Here is a 23295-nt window from a genome sequence, read left to right on the forward strand (position 1 = left end):
TCTTTGAATTGTTTTATTTGTTTCTAATTGATTGATTTCAGCCCTGAGTTTGATTATTTCCAGCCGTCTACTCCTTTTTGGTGTGTCTGCTTCTTCTTTTTCTAGGGTTTTTAAGTGAACCATTAAGTTCCTGTCTCGAATTTCTTCTTGAAGGCACTTAGTGCTATGAACTTTCCTCTTAGCACTGCTTTCATTGTGTCCCACAAGTTTGGGTATGTTGTGTCTTCATTTTCATTGAGTTCTAGGAAGACTTTAATTTCTTTCTTTATTTCTTCCATGACCCAGTTGTCATTTAGTAACAAGTTGTTCAGTTTCCATGTGTGTGTAGGCTTTTTGCTATTTCTGTTGTTGTTGAAGTCCAACTTTATTTCATGGTGATCAGACAAGATACAAGGGATTATTTCAAATTTCTTGTATCTGTTGAGGCTTCTTTGTGACTAACTATATGGTCTATTTTGAAGAAGGTTCCATGAGGTGCTGAGAAGAAGGTAAATTCTTTTGTGTTTGGGTGTAAGGTTCTGTAAATGTCTGTGAGGTCCATTTGATTCATGACCTCTGTCAGGGATATTGTTTCTTTGTTTAATTTCTGTTTTGTTGACCTGTCCTTTTTTGACAGTGGGGTGTTGAAGTCTCCCACTATCAATGTGTGGGGAATCTATATGTGGTTTAAATTTTATCAATGTTTCTTTTACAAATATGGGTGCTCTTGTATTTGGGGCATAGATGTTCAGGATTGTGATGTCTTCCTAGTGGAATTTTTCCTTGATGAGTATGAAGTGTCCTTCCCCATCTCTTTTTATTAATTTTGGTTAAAAGTCTATTTTATCAGATATTAGAATGGCTACTCCTGCTTGTTTCTTGGGTCCGTTTGCTTGGACAGTTGTCTTCCAACATTTTACCCTCAGGTAATGTCTATCTTTGTGCCTTAGGTGTGTTTCTTGTATGCAACAGATTGCTGGGTTTTGTTTACATATCCATTCTGTTAATCTGTGTTTTTACTGGAGAGTTGAGTCCATTGATGTTGAGAGAGATTAATAACCAGTGGCTGTTAGATCCTTTGATTTTGATGTTGGCTGTGGTCATAAGGTTGTGTGCTTGGTTGCTTTTTGTTTTACTGTAGTAAGGTTAATTATTTCCTGTGTTTTCTTGACAGAAGCTAATTTTCTTGGGTTGTATTTTCCCTTCCAGTGTCTTCTGTAATGTTGGATTTGTATGTAGGTATTGTTGAAATTTGTTTTTGTCATTGAATATCTTGTTTTCTCCGTCTATGAGGACTGAGAGTTTTGCAGGGTATAGTAGCCTGGGCTGACATCTGTGTTCTCTTAGGGTCTGCATGATATCTGTCCAGGCCCTTCTGGCTTTCATAGTCTCTGTTGAAAAGTCAGGTATGATTCTAATGGGTTTGCCATTATATGTTACTTGGCCCTTTTTCCTTGCAGCTTTTAGTAATTTTTCTTTCTTCTGTATACTTACTGTTGTGATTATTATGTAGCGGGAGGATTTTCTTTTCTGGTCAAATTTGTTGGGTGTTCTGTAGGCCTCATGTATTCTTATTGGCTTCTCCTTTAACTTGGGGAAATTTTCTTCAATGATTTTGTTGAAAATATTTTCTGGGCTTTGGAGAAGGGAGTCTTCTTTTTCCTCTATTCCTATTATTCTTAGGTTTTGTCTTTTCATATTGTCTTGGATTTCTTGGACAGTCTGTGTCAGGAATTTTTTGGATTTAACATTTTCTTTGACAGATACATTGATTTCTTCTATTGTATCTTCTACACCTGAGATTCTTTCTTCCATCTCTTGTAGTCTGTTGGTTATGCTTACCTCTGTAGTTCCTGTTTTCTTCCCTAAATTCTTCCTCTCCATTATTTCCTCCATTTGTGTTTTCTTTAATTTTTCCAGTTCTATCTTCAGGTCTTGATTTGTTTTGTTTACTTCCTTCACCTGTCTGATTGTATTTTCCTCTTTTTCTTTTAGTTCCTTCAACTCTGTTTCTTTTACTTCTTTCAGTGATTTAATTATTTCTTCTCTGAAGGCTGCAAACTGTTTGGCTGCATCTTCCCGTATTTCTTCACGGATGGCCATAATCTGCTTGTCTTTAACTTCCTCCATTTCTTTACGGATAGCCATGATCTGTTTGTTTTTATCTTCCTCTAATTCTTTATGTATTTTATTTGTTTCCTCTATTATCCTCTTCATCAGCATAGATGTAAGGTCATCTTCTTGATTTTCTATTGTGCTGCATTGTCCAGGGCTGTTCGCTCCTGGATGGCTGGGTTCTGGAGATGCCATATTGCTCTGTCTTTTGTTGGTTGAGCTTTTACGCTGACCTCTACCCATTGGGCTGTTTTAGGTGTTGGCTGTTAGTTTCTGTGCTTCCTGGAGTCCTGAGGTAGGGAGAATCCCCTTGGCCGGAAGATGATTTTTCCTGAAGGAGTCCTCCTGTGCTTTTTGGTTATGGTCACTGTATGGCCAGTGTTTCTCAGGAATTGCCACTGCTCACCTCAGGTGTTTAGCCCTGAGTAGTAGCTGTGGTCTTTGTTAGGCAGGGGGGGCTCTCCTCTTACCCATAGAAGTTCTCAAGACAGCTGCCCCACTGCTGGGTTTCTCATTATAAATTTAGTGAGCTGCTGCTATTGTTACAGTTTTCCAGGTACAGTCCTCCTGAAGAACCTGCTGATTCCCTAGCTGTGGGGTTTTCTCCCAAGAGGGAAACTCAGTCTGTTATCCTGGAGCACACAGTTCTGTCCGGGAAAGTGAGAGGAGTACCCAGCAAGTCTCTGGGCCAGAGGCTGAGTGCTCTGCTCTGGGCCTAGAGAATGTGCACCTAGGTTGAGTTGGCACCTTGGGGTGCCGCTCTGGTCTGGAGGCTGGGTGCCTCAGTCTGGACCGCAAGCTATGTGTCCCTGTCTGGGATGTTGGCTGCAGGCACTGCTCTGGTCCAGACGCTGTGGGTGCAGCCCTCTTGAAGGACCAGGGGTTCCCACAGTTTTGTCAGTCTAGCTAGGGGTAACTGGTTGATCCCTGGCACAGTATCTGAGGGCTGCTGTAATGGCTCTCTGGCTTTTGTAGGTCTGAGGATGCAGCTGTATGCCCCAGTGCCCTAGGGGTACTCAATAATGGCGGCTGAGCACAGTGCTCCTGCCTGCAGTAGAAGGCTAGAGCCTAGAATCTGCGTGAATCCAGAGAGTCTTTTGGTGCTGGGTGTCCTGAGTGTTAGACCTGATGATTCCCCCCACTGGGGGTTTCCTCCTGCCAGGGACACCCAGTCTTTGCTTTGGGGACTGCTGTTCTGTCTGGGGTGGCAGCGAGTAGAACCCACAGGCACACACTCCCGCCCGTGGCTCTGCCTTTCTGGCTGTTGGGAGCCTGGACGTCTGCCTAAACTGGGTAATTTTCCTGAGACCTTTTTGGGGTGGTGGTATCAGCTGAGTGCTCTGAGATCAGACCAGTCGTTTCCCTCCCTGTGGGTTTGCACCCAATGGTGAAACTGAGTCTCTGGTGCCCTGGGTCCCACAGTTCTATCTGAGGCGGTGAATCAGGCGTGCAGGCAGGCAGGGCTCTGTGCAGGTGCCTGGGTCCCCGGCTCTGGCTCCGGGCTGGCTCCTGGGGCGCCTACGGAACCTGAGTCTTTTCCAGGGGATGTCTGGGTGACCTAAGGTCGGTCCCAATCGTTTCCTGCTCCGTGGGGTTATCTCTCGACTGGAAAATTCAGTCTGTGATGTTGTGGGCCCACAGTTCAGTCTGGGACAGTGACCAGATCACGCTGGCATGTAGCTCTGGGCTGGCGACCAAGCGCCTGGCGGAACCAGGATTTCTTCCGTGGTTTTGCCGGGTGAGTTAAAGCTGATTGAATACCCCACCATGGGGTATCCTCTCACCTGGGAAACACAATCACTTGTGTTTTATGGCCTCGAGTTCTGCTTGCTGGTCACTGTGCTGATCCTGCAGTGCTGCTGTTCAGAACGAGAGTCCTCCCGGCGCCGCCATCTTGCCCTGCCTCCCCCCCCATTTGTCTTTCTAAGTGAGGATTGATCATTGTACCCTGGGTCCTCTTTCTTGTTTATCTTCTTTAGGTAGATAGATTTCAGTATATTTATCCTATCTTATAGGTTTATATAAGTGAGTATATACCATGTGTGTCTTTCTGCTTTTGGGTTACCTCACTCAGGATGATCGTTTCTAGGTCCCATCATTTGCCTGCAAAATTCATGATTTCCTCATTTTTAATTGTTAATTAGTATTCCATTGTGTAAAAGTACCACAATTTCTGTATCCATTCCTGAGGGACTGCTGGGTTGTTTTCAGGTTTTGGCTATTACGAATAAAGCTACTACAAACATGGTTGAGCAAATGTCCTTGTTGTGTACTTGAGCCTCTTTTGGATATATGCCTAGGAGTGTTATAGCTGGATCTTGAGGAAGCGCTATTCCTAATTGTCTGAGAAAGCTCCAGATTGATTTCCAAAGTGGTTGTACAAGTCTGCATTCCTATCAGCAATGGAGGAGGGTTCCCCTTTCTTCACAACCTCTCCAGCATGTGTTGTCATTTGAGTTTTTGATCTCAGCCATTCTGGTGGGTATCAGGTGAAATCTCAGGGTTGTTTTGATTTGCATCTCTTTGATGCCTAAGGACGTTGAGCATTTATTTAAGTATTTCTTTGCCATTCTGTATTCCTCTACTGAGAATTCTCTGTTTAACTCTGTACCCTATTTTTTAATCGGATTACTTGATTTGCTGCTTTTTAACTTCTTGAGTTCTTTATATATTCTGGATATCAGCCCTCTGTCAGATGTAGGGTCTGTGAAGATCCTTTCCCAATCTGTAGGCTGTCGTTTTGTTTTGATAACAATGTCCTTTGCTTTACAGAAGCTTTTCAGCTTCATAAGGTCCCATTTATCGGTTGTTGCTCTTAGAGCCTGTGCTGTTGGTGTTCTGTTCAGGAAGTTGTCTCCTGTGCCAATGAGTTCCAATGTCTTACCCACTTTTTCTTCTGATTGATTTAGTGTATCTGGTTTTATGTTGTTATCTTTGATCCACAAAAATATGGAATGCTTCACGAATTTGCATGTCATCCTTGTGCAGGGGCCATGCTAATCTTCTCTGTATTGTTCCAATTTTAGTATATGTGCTGCCGAAGCAAGCACCACCCAAGTGACTTTAACTCTAGTTTTATTGCGAGTGATGTGGAGTGTCATGGAATATGAGTGGAAAGCATCTCTCCTGTTAATTGCTGCTCTTATGTTTCATTCAGATGTTGTTTTGGTCTACACAGCAGTTCTAGTGTTGAAGAACTAAAAGTTTTCAATTCTTGTTTTTTTTCTTCCTCATGGCATCTGGATTTAGAAAGGGTTCTAAGTTTCTGACTGAATTCTCCTGTGCTTTCTGATAGCTGTCTTGTTTCATTTGAGTTTGAAGTTTTCATTTTACTCATCATCTCATGCGCATTTATGACGTGTGTGTGAGTGTGCACTGTGTTTATAGGCCGGAAAACAGCTTCCAGGACTTGGTTCGCCTTTGCCCTTTGTTGGTTGTGGGAACTGAACTTGTGTTGTCAGGCTTGGCAGCAAAGGCCTTTACCTGCCGAGCCATTTTGCCAGCCACATTAGAGGTTCTGCTCCATGTGAAGGTGGACCTGGTGAGTGACATACCTAGTTATAATAACACCAGGCACAGGTAAGTATGTGCTTTTCCGGCCCAAAACTCCTAATCCATCATACAGCAAATTCCTTTGTGTGTTTAAAACTGCTTCTCAGCATTGTTACATTAGCCTGTCTGATTATTTATATACTAAACAATTTAAAATCCAAATACCTAGTAATATATATTAAAAGCACTATACCAATATATTCTTATATACCTCATATACCAGGGTCTGCTAATGTTATCTTTTTTCTTCAGAATATTCTTGGGAGATTTTAAAATGTTTTAGATTTATATTGACATGTTAAAACTAAGAATTCATTTTTAAGAGTGCTATTATAACATAATCTGTCTTTTCCTTTGCTCAGTCCTCTTCTGCCATTTTCAAGGCTTTTCTTTCCCTCTAGGGAAGAAAGACATATATCATATGATCACTTCCACACATGGAATCCAGATTTGGATTCAGATATTTGAATCCAGATATGGATATGACATGAAGGCAGAAGAGAGAGTATTTAGAGGTAAGAGAGGCCCAGGAGCTGCAATGAGGGACAAGGTGGAAGGGGATGTGATACGCAAAGCGCAATGGTATGCATATGTGAAAACATCACAATTAGATCTGTTATTTTGTGCATTAATAAGTAAAATAAATGTCAGTTTTGTTATTACAGTTAAGACTTTTTGCACATGAAGATAAGTTTTTGGTTGTTTATCTTTTACCCCCTCTACAGTTTCTATGATAAGTTGAGGGTGCTTCCACACTTGCATTTTTTTGTAACATATTAAATATTCTCTTTTAAAAATTTATTTATTTTTAAAATTTATTTAATTACAGTTTATTCACTTTATATCCCAGCTGTAGCCCCCACCCTCATCCCCTCCCAACCCCACACACTCTCCCTCATCTCTTCCCATGCCCCTCCCCCAGTCCACTGATAGGGGAGGACCTCCTCCCCTTCCATCTGACCCTAGCCTATCAGGTCTCAGGACAATGCAGAACTGGCTGCATTGTCTTCCTCTGTGGCCTGGTAAGGCTGCTCCCCACTCAGGGGGAAATGATCAAAGAGCAGGCCAATCAGTTCATGTCAGAGACAGTCCCTGTTCCCATACTAGGGTACACACTTGGACACTGAGATGCACGGGCTACAACTGTGCAGGGGTTCTGGGTTATCTCCATGCATGGTCCTTGGTTGGAGTATCAGTCTCAGAAAAGACCACTCTGCCCAGATTTTTTTCTTTTTTTGCTGTCCTTGTGGAGCTCCTGTCCCCTCCAGATCTTTCTATCTGTCCCTTCTTTCATAAAATTCCCTGCACTCTGCCCAAAGTTTGGCTATGAGTCTCAGCGTCTGCTTTGATACCCTGCAGGGTAGAATCTTTCAGAGGCCTTCTGTGGTAGGCTCTTGTCCTGTTTCCTGTTTTCTTCCTCTTCCAACATCCATCCCGTTTAACTTTCTGAATGAGGATTGAGCATTTTAACCAGGGTCCTCCTTCCTGATTAGCTTCTTTAAGGTGTACAGATTTTACATACTAAATATTTTATTGGTAAGTTTTTTTGTTGATTTTCTTGAATTTTCTGGATTATCATCATAGAAACCCTGAATAATAATTCTTAAATTTTTAATTAAAATCTAAGTATAAGTCCATCTTTTCTCCCTAAATTGAATAATGGTGTTTTACTTTTATTTCTCTTTTATTTTTTTACCTCTACTCTCTTTTTTAAAGATTTATTTATTTATTATGTATGCAGTGTTCTGCCTGCCAGAAGGGGGCACCAGATCTCATTACAGATGGTTGTGAGCCATCATGTGGTTGCTGGGAATTGAACTCAGGACCTTTGGAAGAGTAGCCAGAACTTTTCACCTCTGAGCCATCTCTCCAGCCCCATCTCCACTCTCTTGACTTCCTCTGGGAAGTTCATGGAATGTTCTTTAGTGGCACACATGTCAGACAAGTTCTCAGTCTTGGGGAGGTTTCCATGGGAGTATGTCCAGAGGAATGAGGCTGAGCCTTTGGAACCTTCCCAGCAACCCCCACTCTTGTTAGAAATGTCTACGGTTGGCCCAGCGAGTGCAGGTGGCAGGAATGGATGGTGAGAGGCTCTGAGGATGGGCTCACCGACAGGGCTCAAGAGGGCTTCAGGGTTGGAGCTATCCTTGATCCAGTTTGAAAAAATATGGCCACGATTGCATGTGTGTATGTGCATGTGTATATGTGTGTGTGTGTGTGTGTGTGTGTACACGTGTGCACATGTATATATTTTCCTGTAGATATACATGAAAAAAGTAGGCTTTGGGCCTGTAAACTTGTACAACCACTCTGGAAATCAATCTGGCGCTTTCTCAGACAACTAGGAATAGCGCTTCCCCAAGATCCAGCCATACCACTACTGGGCATATATCCAAGAGGCTCAAGTACACAACAAGGACATTTGCTCAACCATGTTTGTAGCAGTTTTATTTGTAATAGCCAGAAGCTGGAAACAGCCTAGATGCCCCTCAACTGAAGAATAGATGCACAAATTGTGGTACATTTACACAATGGAATATTACACAGCAGTAAAAAACAAGGAAATCATGAAATTTGCAGGTAAATGGTGGGAACTGGAAAAGATCATCCTGAGTGAGGTATCCCAAAAGCAGAAAGACACACATGGTATAGACTCACTCAGAAGTGGATATTAGACACATAATATAGGATAAACTACTAAAATCTGTACAGCTAAAGAAACTAATCAAGAAGGAGGACCCTGGCTAAAATGCTCAATCCCCATTCAGGAAGGCAAAGGAGATGGACATCAGAAGAAGGAGAAAAGAGGGGACAGGACAGGAGCCTGTCACAGAGGGCCTCTGAAAGGCTCTACCCTACAAGGGTATCAAAGCAGATGCTGAGACTTATAGCCCACCTTTGGGTAGAGTGCAGGGAATCTTATGAAAGAAGTGGGAAATGGTAAGATCTGGAGAGGACAGGAGCTCCACAAGGAGAGCAACAGAACCAAAGATATCTGGGCACAAGGGTCTTTTCTGAGACTCATACTCCAACCAAGGACCACACATGGTGATAACCTAGAACCCCAGCACAGATGTAGCCCATGGCAGCTCAGTGTCCAAATGGGTCCCATAGTAATAGAAACACGGACTATCTCTGACATGAACTCAGTGGCTGGCTCTTTGATCACTTCCCCCTGAGGGGGGAGCAGCTTTACCAGGCCACAAAGGAAGACAGTGCAGCCAGTCCTGATGGGACCTACTAGACTAGGATCAGAAGGAAGGAAAGAAAGACCTCTTCTATTAGTAGTGGAGAAGAAGTAGGGAGGGTGGGATTGGGAGGAGAGGAGGGAGGGAGCTACAGCTACAGGGGATACAAAGTGGATAAATTGTAGCAGGCCTGCTAGGCCACAGAGGAAGACTTTGCAGCCAGTCATGAAGATACCTGATAAACCAGGGTCAGATGAAATGGGAGGAGGGCCTCCCTATCAGTGGACTTGGAAAGGGACCAGGAGGAGATGAGAGAGGGAGGGTGGGATTGGGAGAGAATGAGGGAGCGCAATACAGCTGGGATACAAAGTTAATAAACTGTAGCTGATATTAAAAAATAAAATTAAAAAAAGAACAAAATTAAAATAAAAAAGTAGGCTTTGATGCTCTCTGCCATTTGAAGCGTGGGTTCCTACCTTCTTCCATGACATATACCATTCCTGGGTATGAGTGCTGGGGGAGGGTGCCTTTGCATGGCCACAGCTGTAGCCGCACTGCCTTTATTTCTGAAGAATGGAGTCTCCACCACCCTGTCATGTGACTTCCAGGTCCATCATTCCTCACGCCCTGGAACAGACATCATGGGTTGAGAGTGGGGCTTGCGAAGTCTGAGCACTGCACAAAAGCTTCTTCATCTGCAAAGTTGGAGCCTGCAGAGCTTCAGAGCTGAGCTCTCCAGCTCTGCTCAAGCCTGGCAGATGGTCACAATGGACATGTTATGCAGCCACAACGTTTAATGATTACTGTGTGTGCGTATGTCAGGGAAGAGAGGGAGAATATTACTACTAAGTGCTGAGGCTCAAGAGCAAAGAGCATTTCAAGTAACACGAGAGAGGTTTGAGAAATGACAAGGAGGCAGAGGTGATAAGCTGCTGAAATCAAAGACACTGACACGGTGACAGATGAACTGTCTCTGGACATTCTGGCCTAATGTTGGCTCAGGTGAGGGCCAAGACTTTGAAGTCCATATTCAGTTTGGCTGTGGAACCATATAAGCCATAGCTGACTCACAGCATCAACACTCTCAGATCTGCTCAGTATTGAAGGATGAGTTAGAGAGAATTAGACAAGAATGATGTTCTAAGATCATAATCCCACCAAGGATCTTGACAGACTTAAAGAGCCCACCCGGGAGTGGGGAAACATTGGCCTAATGTCAGCAAGACTGTCCCAGAGAACACAGACCACCCCAATAGTAAAACTTCCCATGCCCGGGCCACTGTGTTTTAAAAACTAAAATTTTAGTTAACACATGAAAAAATAGATCTCATTATGACAAGTTCATCTGTGCATACCTTTGCAGGTTGCTTGTCATGATGACCCCTATGCCATTGTCCCCTATCCTGGCTTCTGCTGGGCCCTTCCTACCCTTAGTCCCTCTTCTGCTTTCATGTCATGTCATATCTATGAATCAAATTCCACAGGTGGGAGTGAACATGCAATAGTTATCTTTCCTCCTCCCCCCCACTACCTCCTGTTCCCTTTAGATCACCCTGCCACCCTTCAGATCATCGCTTCCCCTTCATAGTCTTCCTTCCACACTCACGTCATTCAAATACACACACTCACACACATTTATATTACACACATCTATTATCTAAACATCTAGACTAAAGGAGAAAACTATAGTATTTGTCTCTCTGACTCTGGCTTATTTCACTCAACAATAGTGATCTCCAAATCTACATTTATGGCTACATGAAACTGCAGTTGTGTTTTCCAGATTTATGCCCCCTGTTGATGGGCAACTAAGTTGGTTTCATTTCTTGGCAACTGAGAAGAATCACAATCCTTTAACACGTAAATGCAGAGATGCAGTATTAGCTTCAAGCTTAGGGGCCCTGAGATTCAGGTTCACAGTTAGCAGGAAGTTTTCACACCTAGCGGCCATGCAGTGAATGTAGGAAGGGCAGCCCTTGAGTTTGCCTAAGCAATCCCGAGATTTAAATATGTTCAGAAGGGAGGTTCTAGGGATCAGAATGGCCTGAGGACTTTGAGGTGTCAGAGGAATGTGGTTTCCTTTTGTGTCACCCCGTTTGGGTCAGCACAATGGCTCTTTCTTGCTCTTTCAGATGAGATGGGGTATGTTCAGGGTGGCGTGGCCACCGGCTCCTTCCTCCTTGGTATTCATTTTACCATGGGAAATGGGCAACATACTCGGCCCTGCAATATCAGTGGGAAGCTCTGTTTTCTCAGGACTCTTCTTTCTCATGGGGGAAGCATAGTTGCTAAACCACTGAAACTTGCTGGAAGCTGTGTGGTAGCAGACATGAGATCCCTGGTTCTAGCCTTGATGTGGTATCCAGTATGTGGGAATGAAAAGAACCAGAAGCCTTGGTCCAGAATCTTCCACTATGGCTTCCTATCAGGCTGGGAAGAGCTGCTGGTGCCTTAGCAGATCCCAGTTGCTCTGGACGCTTTTATCTGGGCTGGGCCAACAAGTGACCCATGTCCAAAGAGCTGTGGTAACCACTGATCCAGATGGCCCTGGGCATAGTGATTACACAGCTTGGAGATCATTGGCAAATTACTTTCACGCCCCCGGACTGTAGTTCTGACAACAGCTTGGGCTGGAGGGATAGAAACTTGGCTCTAAGCTCCCAGCTCCCAGGGAGTGTTAGAGACATGCACATTCCCAGGGCTGGAGAGATGGCTCCATGACTAAGATCATTGGTTGCTCTTCTAGAGGACCAGGGATTGGGTCCCAGCACCCACATGATAGCTCACAACCATCTGCAACTCTAGTTCCAGAGAATCTGATGCCCTCTTTGGGCCTCCTTGGGTGCCGGGCATACATGTGGTGCTCAGACATATGTGCAGGCAAAACACCCACACACATAAAATAAGATAAATCCATCTTAAAAAAAAAGAAATAAAAAACCAGAAAATACAGATTCTCAGGTCCCATCCAGACCTGCTGAACTGGACTCTCTGGGACCCAGGCTTGGGGGCCCAAAGCTTTAGGAAGTTCCTGGGGGTCTGGATGAGCCACTCAGCTTCACTCAGTCATCCCCATTTGAAGAGGGTGGTCCCATCTCAGCTTAAGCAGCCTAGAAACTCTCTCACAGACATGCCCAGAGATGCATCTCCAAGGCATTCTAAACTCTGTCAAGTTGACATCAGGGTCAACCACCGAACCCTTGGCTTTACAGTGCATGGTTATACACAATGTCATGGTGGATTATTTGCAGTGTGTTCCTCATTGGCTTTGCAGGGTGCTGAGGCAGAAGACCACACTTGTTGGGCCAGAAGCACAATGTCCTCTCCCTCAAGGCTGTCTGCTGCGCCCTGCTCTCAGCGCACTGGACTCAGCAGGGGTACTCCTTAGAGCAGCATTCTCTTCTGGCATCTCTGGCGTAGAGTTTTGTGTTGACAGTAGTAGCTAGTGAACTGATTAAAAAGCAAGATGTGCTTGGAAGGGGGTTAGAGAAGTTCATGCAGTTGCTCCTCAGGGCCCGAGGTGGGAGGAGCCCAGCACCCTGCAGGCCCTGGTACCCAAGGCTGCTCCAGGCCTGTGTAAAAGCAGATTGCACTTATGTATGATCTGTGTAGCCCTCCTGCATACTGGAATAATCTTTGGATCAGTGCACATTTCTGTAATAATTATTGTATTGTCCAGGGATAATGACAGGGAAAAACGTCTGCATCTATTCAATGCAATTCTTTTCTTTCCCCTCCTTCATTCCTTCCTTCCTCCTTCCCTCCTTCCCTCCTTCCTTCCTTCCTTCCTTCCTTCCTTCCTTCCTTCCTTCCTTCTCTCTCTCTCTCTTTTGTTTTTTTGAGTCGGAGTCTCATTATGTAGCTCTGGCTACCTTAAACTCACAGGCAACCACCCGCCTCTGCCTCCTGACTGTTGTGATTAAGGTAAGCATCACTAAGCTAGTCCAATTATTTATTTATCCATTTATTTATTTGTTTGATGATATATTTATTTAAATTTTGGAGACAGAGTCTTTCTATATAACCCTGGCTGTCCTGGAACTCACTATGCAGACCAGCCTAGCCTCGAACTCACAGAGATATGTCTGCATCTGTCTCCTGAGTACTGGGATTAAAGGCATCTCTCACTAAACCTGGAGCTAGGTTGGTGGCCAGCAAGCCTCAGGGATCCTCCTGTCTCCACCCTTCATATGTACTGGGCTTACAGGTGTACAAAATGGTATATATGGCTTCTTACATGGCAGGGGATTTGAACTCAGGTCTTTGTGTTGGTTCAGCAAACACTCGTTATCTGCTGAGCCATCACTTTAGCCTACCAAACATGGGTTGATGATTAATTTGTCTATGTAAGGGTTTGATTGCCAAGTCAAATATTGATTGTATGTTTAACTTTTGGGAGACCCTTACAGATGTTTGAGCTAACTGGATCCTTTTGACCCTGAGGAGTGGGCCCATTCTAGTGGCACAGAGTGAATAACGCCAGCCTTGCAAGGCAGTGGACATGAGGTGAAGTTTGTGAACACTTCTGGAACCATCTAAGGCTGTAAGCAGGTGCTGACGACCTGTAGCTTCTTCCTTTGTGTTTCCAGAACTTTCAACATCATATTTCCTTAGCAGATACATTCTGAGGACTATCCAGTGCTCATGGTGGCTGGCCCGCTGCCTTGTCCACGGGTCCCAGGGATACACTTCCTTAAAGTGAGTGGTGAGAGCATATTTTGCGTAGAATCTAACCCATGAATAGCCCCATTAAGCCCTGTTTTTAATAGACTTCATCTTTACTGAAAAAAAGATTAAAAGGCCTATTTCACCTTTTCCCACTTCCCCTCCCAAGGGCAAATGCTCCCGCTTCCTCCTTGAACATCTTCCATGCTTGTTAACCAGTGGCTGTGGATTCTCCTTCCAAACTACCCAGCTGCATCTTCCCCAAACCAGCTTTTTTAAAAAGAGTTTAATCTACAATCTTGCACACATAGGCAGTGTATACTGACCACTCCCCACCGCCTGCCTTCCCTGCCTATCCTCCTCCATCCTCTCTCCCATCCATCCATTTTTGTGTGTGACTCACTGATTTCAATCAGGCAACTGCATGGCCATGAACTGGAGCCTGCTGGGCTCAGCAGTGTGTACATATCTACAGACAGTGACTCCCCCTCTCACTCTATCAATTGCTGAATCTATCACTAGCTAATAGTTCAGAAGTAAAGGGTAGGGTGCCCTGAGGTTCCCCCTTTTAGGACTGTAAATAGGGCCAGTCCTCTGTGGGCCCAATGTAGGCGAATAGAATTGATATGAGCTAGAGATTATAGTAGAGAAAATTTCACAGCCTTTCATTGGTCATCTGGCTCTTACATACTTTACATTCCCTCCTTTGGAATGTTCCCTCTGGGCCTTAGAGGGGGCAGCATTGGTGACTTTTTTAGGGCTGGGCTCACAATTGTCACCTAGTCTCTGCATTTTGGGCTGGAGCTCAGTTCTTATAAAATCATTCTCCTCCACAAAAGCTTGATTTCCTCACTTGGTCCAGTATAAATTACTAGACAACACAAGGTCCTAGCCCATGTTTCTAGAATTTTCTATGCTCCATCTCTTGTTTATCTCTAAATTATTATTATTATTATTATTATTATTATTATTATTATTATTATTAATGCTCTAGCGTATCAAGGCTTATTTGTGTTTCCTTGAAAGCACACTGGGTTTTCCCACATCTGTGCCTTTGCTCTCTGTTCCTAGGGACGCTTATGCTTTCAGCAGCTAGTAACCTCAGACTGAACCAGAGGTGACGGAAACATGAAAAATATTCACTTGTTCCCATGAGGAGAAGCATCAAGGCCGACTCTGCTGCTGCTGCAGCTCAACTGTGTCTATGGTGCTTTCCTGGCATCTTGGCATGCTGGATGACTGCAGGATGGTTGCAAAGAGCAGCAAGCAGCTTGGCCATGCTCAAATTAGGAAGAAGCACAAAGCTGTCACCATCAGTAAGCTTCCCTTTCGCCAATAAAAACCATTTAAATGCTCCAGTAGCCTTTCTCTTTGATGGCAGAAATAGCGTTGTAGCCAAACCCCCGCTGCACAGGAGGCTGGGAGAGTGAGTGCACTGTTAGGAAGGGAGAGAGGAGGGAGGTGACATTCGGTGGCGGGCGAGGCCACCATCATTGTCTACTCTGTTGTCCTCTTTTCCTCCACCATGACGTTTCATTCTCTTGTTTATACTCATGTATTCTTGCATCGATTGCAACACAAATACGCTCTCATATACATCAGGAAGCACCTGTCTACCTTGTCTTCCATCCCAGATGAGATGCTCTCATGAGCAGAAGCCATGGCTAGTTTCTCATCCGGCAGTGGTTCTTCAGACTCCGCCAGAAGTTTGTATATTCACAGCAACTTGAACTAAATAAACAATACTTTTCGGTCGCTCACTGGAAGTTTCTTCATGAATGTTTTAGAATTACAGACAATACCTCACCTGACACCGTGTCTTGCCATTTGCAAAGCATGTGATAACACCATAAGCCCACAGCATCCTCCAAGGCCAGGCAGGAGCTACCATCCTGCCCTCGGAGCACATAATGTTCTCCTGGAGTCAGTGCTGTCACTATGCATGCCGTGGGACCATGTCACCCATGGGACTTTCTTTCCACTCAGTGATACATCACTTTGTAAATTCTATACTCAGAGAAGGTCAGTTTCTTTTGTTCAAACATCAGTTAAGTTTGAAGTTAATTCAGGGACTTTAATCCTGAATTTACGGGCTATATTGTGAACCATTTGCTGAACTGTTTTCAGACTAGCCTACATTTCCTTCCTTATCGCCTCCAGGATCTGCAGCTTAGTGGGGGTTTGTTCCGGGGCATCAGTTTACTAATTTAAATGCTTGGTTAGCATATATTAATTATATGTACAATGGGCTTTTTGGAGGATAGAGGACTGGCCCAGCAGTTAAGAGCCCTGGTTGCTCTTCTAGAGGGCTTTTATTCCCAGCACCCGCATGATGGCTCACAGATGTCTGCGACTCCAATTTTAGGGGATCCAGTGCCTACTTTTGGCCTCGCCTCGCTGGATACTGTACATACATGGTGTGCAGACATGTAGGCATGTAGAACACCCCACACATAAAGACAAACACCAAAACAGCGGGCTTCTTCATGACATCTTCATACATGCACGTACATTCACCATCCTCTTCACTGTCTCTTCCCTGCCCACCGGTGCTAAACCCCTCCTCTTCCCAACTGGTGTCCTGCTAATTAATTAATTAATTAATTAATTAATTAATTAATGTGTTTTTCATATCCCTCTTCATTCACGGCATCTGGGACTTGGAGCATTGACTTAGATGACACTGAGGAACATATTTGTTTTTGTTAAGCTGAGACAGGGCCGACCCAGTTGATCTTGACAACTGTTGGGTTCTGTGAACGAGTCCCAAGAAATCTGTTCTTAAACAGACCCAGGGCTGGCACGAGAGTCCTTTCCACAGCTCTCTCTTCTGACTAGTCCTGGAGTGGATCTACTGTAGCCAAGGCCCAGTGCTTCAGTCCCAGTCACAGAAACCATCTTGGGACCTGTCCTTCTTTGCTTCTTTGAATGATGATCCCTTGACTTTTAACCATGTTGGCTGTGCTTTGGGAAGCAGGACTTGGGTTTCTCTTGCTTCACTTCAAAAGCTCTTTGCAGTTGACCTGCCCTTTGGTCTCCTTGTCTTTGGTGGCATCAGTTCAATCTGAGTTGACCTCAGCCCTGCAGCTACATTCTTGTGCTGGCCACAGGGCTCCACCCACTTTGAGCCTCTGGAATGAAGAACCTCAGACAAAGCAGAACTTCAGCTCTGTGAAAATGGTCAACAGCTTTAAGAATATAAAATGATTTCTATGTAGCATCATCTTGCCACTAGCCAGCCCTGGCCATTCTTAGAGTTTGTTATTAAAAACGAACCGTCTTTACACAGTGCCAAATATCTATCTAAAGGAAAACTCAACTGTGCGGATGCTCTTCCTCAGCGTTGTGCAATCCAAACATTTGGCCCCAGAGAGACTCTGGCATCTGTGTGTACTTAATACACAGACACCAAGCTTTTGGACTTGGAATGGGAAACTCAGCAAACCCGGGGAATCCTGGCATTTGTAGAAAGGAGAGTCGCAAGGCTGAGGAGCCCATAGGCAGTTTCAGGCTGGTGTTGACAACCCCAGGATCTCCGAGAGTAGTATAGATGCTGATGAAAGACTCATCCCAGCCTAATGAAGTGAGAACAGGCTGCAGGGTCAATGCTTACCTCCCTGGGCGACCTCTCTGCCCTATCTAGCTTCTGGCCTAAGGAGCATGTGTCAACTTGCATGGCCCCCAGCAATCTGCTTTCTTGGCCTTGGCTCACCTTGGAAGGCAAAAGTAAGTTTCTTGTTCTAACATACCACAGCTACTTAGATGTGGAAACTTAGCCTTCTTAAGGTCCAAAGCCCATTACTCACCCCGTCTCCTACTACACTGGAAAGCTTGTGGCCCTGCACTTAAGACTGTTATAAGTAGACTAGCTGAAAATGTACCTAATTTTAAAAAGGTGTCCACCAGCCAGGAGATCAACTAGCACATTTGGCCCGACGTTGGCACACAGAACTAAACACAGGCAGACTGTTTTGCAAGCCCTTGTTTTCATTGCCTTTCAGGGACGGTAGACAGGGAAAGATAAGAGGTTCTCTGAGCTGTGTGCCTCTTCTCGCCTAGATGACTCCAAAGAAACGCATTTGCCTTTATTAGGCTGAGACCGATTGCCATGACATGGTCTCGCCATGTCTTCTGATCTGCCATCTTCCAGCATTCCAGGATTCCAGTCTTCCTGCCTCTGTCTCCTGAGCGGCTACATACTTCAAGGGCAACTCCAGCTACATAATGAGACTCTTGTCTTAAAAAGCAAAAAGCTGTATAGCTCAGTAGTTAAATGCAAAAGCTCAAGGCTCTGGGTTCGAGATTCAGCATGGTCATGAAGGAAGCTAGAAAAAAAGGTTCACGTGGTGTCTTGATATGAACGTATACCCCAAACATTGCTTCTGTTATCCTTACCCTTCCTTCTCACTCTAGGCTGAAGAATGCAGTTTCTCAGAAGGCACGTTCTTTATCCAAAGCATCAACAAACCCTTTTGCCTTTGAACATGAGAATCAGAGCAAAGCAAGCAAGCCAACTGCGGAAACCCATATTGAAGGTGGGCGGAGCTCGGCTCCCAGCCTCCTGCGGAGTGCAGTCAGGTCAGGTTTCTCCTCCATCACCAACAGGATAGCGCCCCCTATCGTCAAAACTCTTAACTTTTCTTTCACACCCTCAAGTGTTCTGAGGGTCTAGTGTGCTGACCGTTAGCTTACGAACTCCCTTCTCCCTCTCTCCACAAACATTTAGTGCCCACGTGCAATACTACAGTCGCATTTCTGGGCTGATGGAGCCATGCTTATCATACCACACGTGACAGAAAGAAGACATTTCCACCTGGTCCCTTTTTCTTCTTCTTCTTTTATTTTTTTTTAATTATTATTTTGTCTTTTGTGTATGGATGTCTTGCCGGAATGTATGACTGTGCCTCACATACATGCCCGGTGCCTACAGAACCCCATCAGATTCCCTGGGACTCTATACAAACGGTTGTAAGCAGCCATGTGGGTGCTGAGGAATTCCAGGACTTCTGGAACAGCAGACAGTGCTCTTAACTGTTGAGCCATCTCTCCAGGCCAGGTCCTTTCCTTAAGATGGAAAAAGCCTCCCCTTTCACCCCATACTCTATTCTCAGCTCTCCCGCAGGCAGGGGATGTCTGCAGTGGGCAAGGGGCTCAGAGCATGCGCGCTGCTGCACCTGGGTGCCTAGGCGTCAACCGGACGCGCGCTGTCGCTCCCTCTGAACCTGCCCTGCTGGACTGGCGGTTTCTCCCTCTGTCATCTGCTCTTACAGAAGCCAGCGTGGGCTTCCCATAGGCACACGAAGTAGTTCAGCTTGCCTTGACCCTTTAGCTTCCTGAACTCCAGGGGTCCAGCGCAGACAGGGATACTGTGGATTCCAGTCCCTAAGTCTTCATTTTGCATACTCTCTCCCCCACACCAGGGTCACCCGAGGTGACCACAGTTGCTTCTTCATCGCCAAAGATCCATTGACAGTCTTGTCAGTGTTAAAAATGTGTTTCACCAAGTGGCTGCCTGAGACTCCAGCAGCAGCAGACCCCGGCTCCCCACTACCTTGCTGTCACCCTCTCCCCTGCTCCCGCCTTGCCCACACCCAGGTCATCGGTCCTGGCCTCACCCCCACCCCCCCATCCCGGCCTCAAGACTCACCATCTAACTCTGAGATCCCCAGATCATACTTCCAGACAAGGGGTTGGAGTGGGAAGGACATGCTTCCTTGGAACTTTGTTTGACTTTGGTGTGGGATGAGAAGAGAAAACAGGCCTGGGAGACAGGTAACGGAGAAGAGGGCGCAGAAATACACACATAGCTCTGCAAGGGCACACAGAGCCTGCACCGCATAAAGGCACAGGTGTTGATCACACGGCAATATGATGTGGAAGACATGGAAAGTGTCTCCATTGACCTCCATTTTCTTTCAGTCAAAGCACTATAGAGACACTGATATCCTCTGAACTCTGAAATGCCCCCTTTGAGTCACCCCAGCTGATCTACCATCTCATTGAATGGCCCTGAACAGCCACCTAATGTCCCTGAAACCTCTGTATTTCTTACTTACCACTTGAGTCGGTTGCACTGTCTTTACAGAGTTGCTTAAAGGATGAAGAGAGCTTAGGCTGGCCCCTGGAGTTGACGATCAGGCACTGAATGAGTGCCATGTCTCCAAGGCATTGTCCTGCTTTAAGGACTGTTTGCCCACCCTGCTGTCGGTCCTTTTAATGTGAAGAGCCTCAGAATCTCCTATGGAAACACCGAATGGAGGACGGGGAGAAGATGAGATTGGAGCTTACTTGAAGGAAATGACCTGTTTACCCAGGTACATGGCTCTGATGAACTTTAACCAGAGCCACACTGCGTGCCTCCCACGTACCACTCTCTTGACAAGCAGCTCTGGCGGGACAGACATCCTGGACCTGTGAACTTTCCAGCTTTCTGAATGAGTGAGAAGATACAGTTTCTCTGCTTGCTATTTTTAATGTTGCTTGGTCATTTCTTTAGATCTTTAGGGTCTAGATCGGCCTTCTAGATCTTGTTTTGGGAGACAGAGTCTTGCTGTGTAGCTCAGGTTGGCCTTGAACTCTCAACCCTCTTGCCTCAGCTTCTTAAGTACAGGTATTACAGATATGAACCACTGTGCTCAGTTCTTTGCCCTTTTTTGACTTCTCTGAGCAGTGAGCAGGAGACCTTCTATACAGATGAACACAAGAGGTGGTCTTTGGTGGCATGATGGAGTCAGCTCATTCCACATGCTGGAGTCACGGCTTGTGTCTCTTCTGTAGCTGTGACATCACACTGGGAGTATTTGGGTAAGGAAAGTCAGCAGAATGTGGAAAATCAGGACTAGCTCACCCCCAAGAGCCTGGACTGCCTGTGTACTGTGAGGGAGGCTCGCCGGAGTGCTTCAGACTTAAATTGTGATTGCCGTATGTATTTATATATGCACAGGTGCGCCTATGTCGAGTGTGTGTGTATGTGTACAAGTGGGGACCAGAAGACAGCCTTAGCTTCCTTGGGCAACCCCACCTTTTCTTGGGATGGTGTTTCTCGGTGGCCTGGAACTCACCAAGTAGGCTACTAGGCTGGCTGGCCAGTGAACACTTGGGATCCGGCTGTTTCTGCCTCTCCAGACCAGGATTACAAGTATGACTACCACATATGGTATTTCTTCCCTCCCTCCCTCCCTCCCTCCCTCCCTCCCTCCCTCCCTCCCTCCCTTCCTTTTCCTTCCTTCCTTCCTTCCTTCCTTCCTTCCTTCCTTCCTTCTTTGCTTCTTTCTCTCTTCCTTTTCTATACTGGTCTGGGGATCTAAATCAGCCACATGCTTCCAGGCAAGCATACTTCACAGACTTTCCCCGGCTCCTGTGCACATGCTCTGAAGGAAGTTTATATTTGGGAATGCACCCTCGGGTCCACATCTTCATTGTCATGATCTACACCTGGCAGTCTTGTAAAGTACTTAGCAACTTCTTAGGCTTCTTGTAAAGCTGTGTCTCTGTATATTCTGGAAGTCTAAGAGAAGGGGACAAACTGAGTGGGGAAACGTGATGAACTTCAAGAAAATGGAATGGCGTATTCCCAATTTCACAGCTTCTCCACAAGATGGCGCTGTCTTCCTAGGAGAAAGGAAAAAAAAAAAAGTACTACTGCTGAGCCAGCTGCCTGAGGGCTGGGCTCCTGTGTGCCTGCTCTAATCCATTGCATTTGCGCAGTTGGCTTAAGATGAGCAACATTAAGGCCAAAATCAGTGGTCTGCTGTCTTATAAATGTGTCTCTGAGGCCATTTGTGTCAGCATTATTTATTGCCAACGCTGGGGAGGGAACTGCGGGCCAAAGCTGCTGGTGAATCTTGTGTTTGGAGACTTAAGGAGAGGACATTAACATTGACCCCGAGGTTCTAGAACACAGCCAACCTCATGGTCCAGACGGAAGATACAGGAAGTGTCTCAGATTCCTCTGCAGATTCTGAGTTCTTGGCCTCCCTCAGCCCTTCCGGTTGGAACACGTCATCCCACATCCTCCACGCATCATGCATCTTCGGTGACAGTGACGTCCTGCAAGCTGCAGAAGCTGCAAGCTGCAGTGAAGTCCTGTAAGAGCTGCAGAGAAGAAGCTTGCTACCCTAGCAGCTTGGCACAGATTTGAGAACCGGTCCACTCAATTTAGGCCTTTGACATTTGACAGCTGTGGTTGACGTGAAACATGGCGATTCTAACCCTTTTGGTGCTATGCTGGATCTGGATGCCTCAGTCCAAACAAAGCTTTTCTTTTGGACCATTTTGGTTCCTGGTAACTTTCCCCCTTACACCCTGCCCAAAACAGCGCCCTGAGTTCTGCTTTCTTTGCTGGCTTGGCTGATGGTCCTGTAGCCAGCACTTCCATGGTTGCTTGCTGAGCCAGCTGCTGCTGGCAGTGCCTCAGTTTCCTCTTTTGCCCATACACACTCAGCCTGCTTTGGCAGCCTTTCCAGGTGACATTCCTTTACTTAGGGGCTTCCATTTTCCTCATATGCCAGTGGCCTGGGTTCCTGGACATTTTCTCTGCTGTGCCCAAGTCCCCTTCCTGAGCCCCGTGACTATGTCTTTGTACCCCGTTTCTACAGACACCGTCACTGGGAAGTAGGCTATGGAAGTTTTGTGACCTGGTGCTGTTCTCTCTGCTAACTTCTGAGGAGGCTGTGAGCTGCTGTAATTGTTGCTTTATTGTACATCTCAGAGTCCAGAGCAACATGATGCTCAGGGCCTCCATCTTTGAGCCTCACAGACTGTGGCAAGGCCAACATCCTCCCCAGACAGTCATGGCCTGGCTGTGTTGAAAGAAACAACCATGTCAGGACACTGATGTCTTTTCCTCATTCCTTCTTTTTTTTTTTTTTTTTAATTTAGAGTATCCAGAGAGGCGCATAAGGTCAAGTGTGTGTTTATTTAAGGCGAATAGATTATGCTTGAATGCTGAAGGGAAAGTTGAAGCCAGCACGGGAAACAAAAGTATTCATGGTTGTTGAGCACGAAGAGGAAAACAAACAGGGCTCTCAGCCACTCAGTGCCCAAGCTTTCTCCAGGCACAGGCATGGAAAATTTGAGAGTAAGTCACTAGGTCCTTTGGTAACACCATACATCCTGCTACGAAAGGCTCACTTTGCTGGTGAGCCTCTCCTGATTCTTTTTTCTTCTCATTTCAAGCTCTTGATCTGTTTTTGGAATTTTAGTCTCTTCTAGTCTTTTTCCTTTCAGGATCCAGAGCAAAATGACATCATCAGTGGCCCGTGAATGGCTTATCTAAATCCTTCCTTTTGCATTGCATCACTCTGGTCCCTTGCCTACTCTGCCTCTGTGATGTAGAATTTGGTGTGGTCACCAAACAGGAGCACCATAGAGGTGAATTTGCAAGGACACAATGGCAACTAGACACTGGAGCGGGACTGCTCAGATCAGCATAACGGTGCAACACATCCATCAACTCATGAACAAAATAAATGTTCATAGTTGAACTCCACTGTAGTGCTGTGGGTCACTACTTCCCGCCCATGGCATTGAATTTGGACACCATCAATGTTAGCTTTATTTTTAAGATTCTGGATAGAATTAAGTTGGCTCTTCACTCCTCTTCCTATCTTGGGTAGTGGGAGATGATTGTGTTAGCCTCAGGAGGGTCTGGCTTTAAAATAAAAGCAAACAGGAGATCATGGCTATGCGGTATGTGTGATCGGGAAATATCTATTAGAATATGGGCAGGGACACTGATCCTTGGCAGCTCCTGAATGAGCTTTATTTAGTAGATTTAGTTAATGAGGTGAGCAAC

At 45.5% G+C, this 23295-nt stretch overlaps 1 non-coding gene across 1 annotated transcript; it reads right to left on the bottom strand.

Annotated features, from left to right (window-relative positions):
* Window positions 1-5037: 5037 nt before the first annotated feature.
* On the bottom strand, window positions 5038-5144 carry LOC132653431 (U6 spliceosomal RNA). The gene has a single exon (XR_009591170.1). It is a non-coding gene; the product is annotated as a U6 spliceosomal RNA (small nuclear RNA).
* Between the last annotated feature and the right edge of the window lie 18151 nt (window positions 5145-23295).

Source organism: Meriones unguiculatus, chromosome 3 (genome assembly GCF_030254825.1).
Source record: "Meriones unguiculatus strain TT.TT164.6M chromosome 3, Bangor_MerUng_6.1, whole genome shotgun sequence".
In the NCBI taxonomy this organism is placed as follows: Eukaryota; Metazoa; Chordata; class Mammalia; order Rodentia; family Muridae; genus Meriones; species Meriones unguiculatus.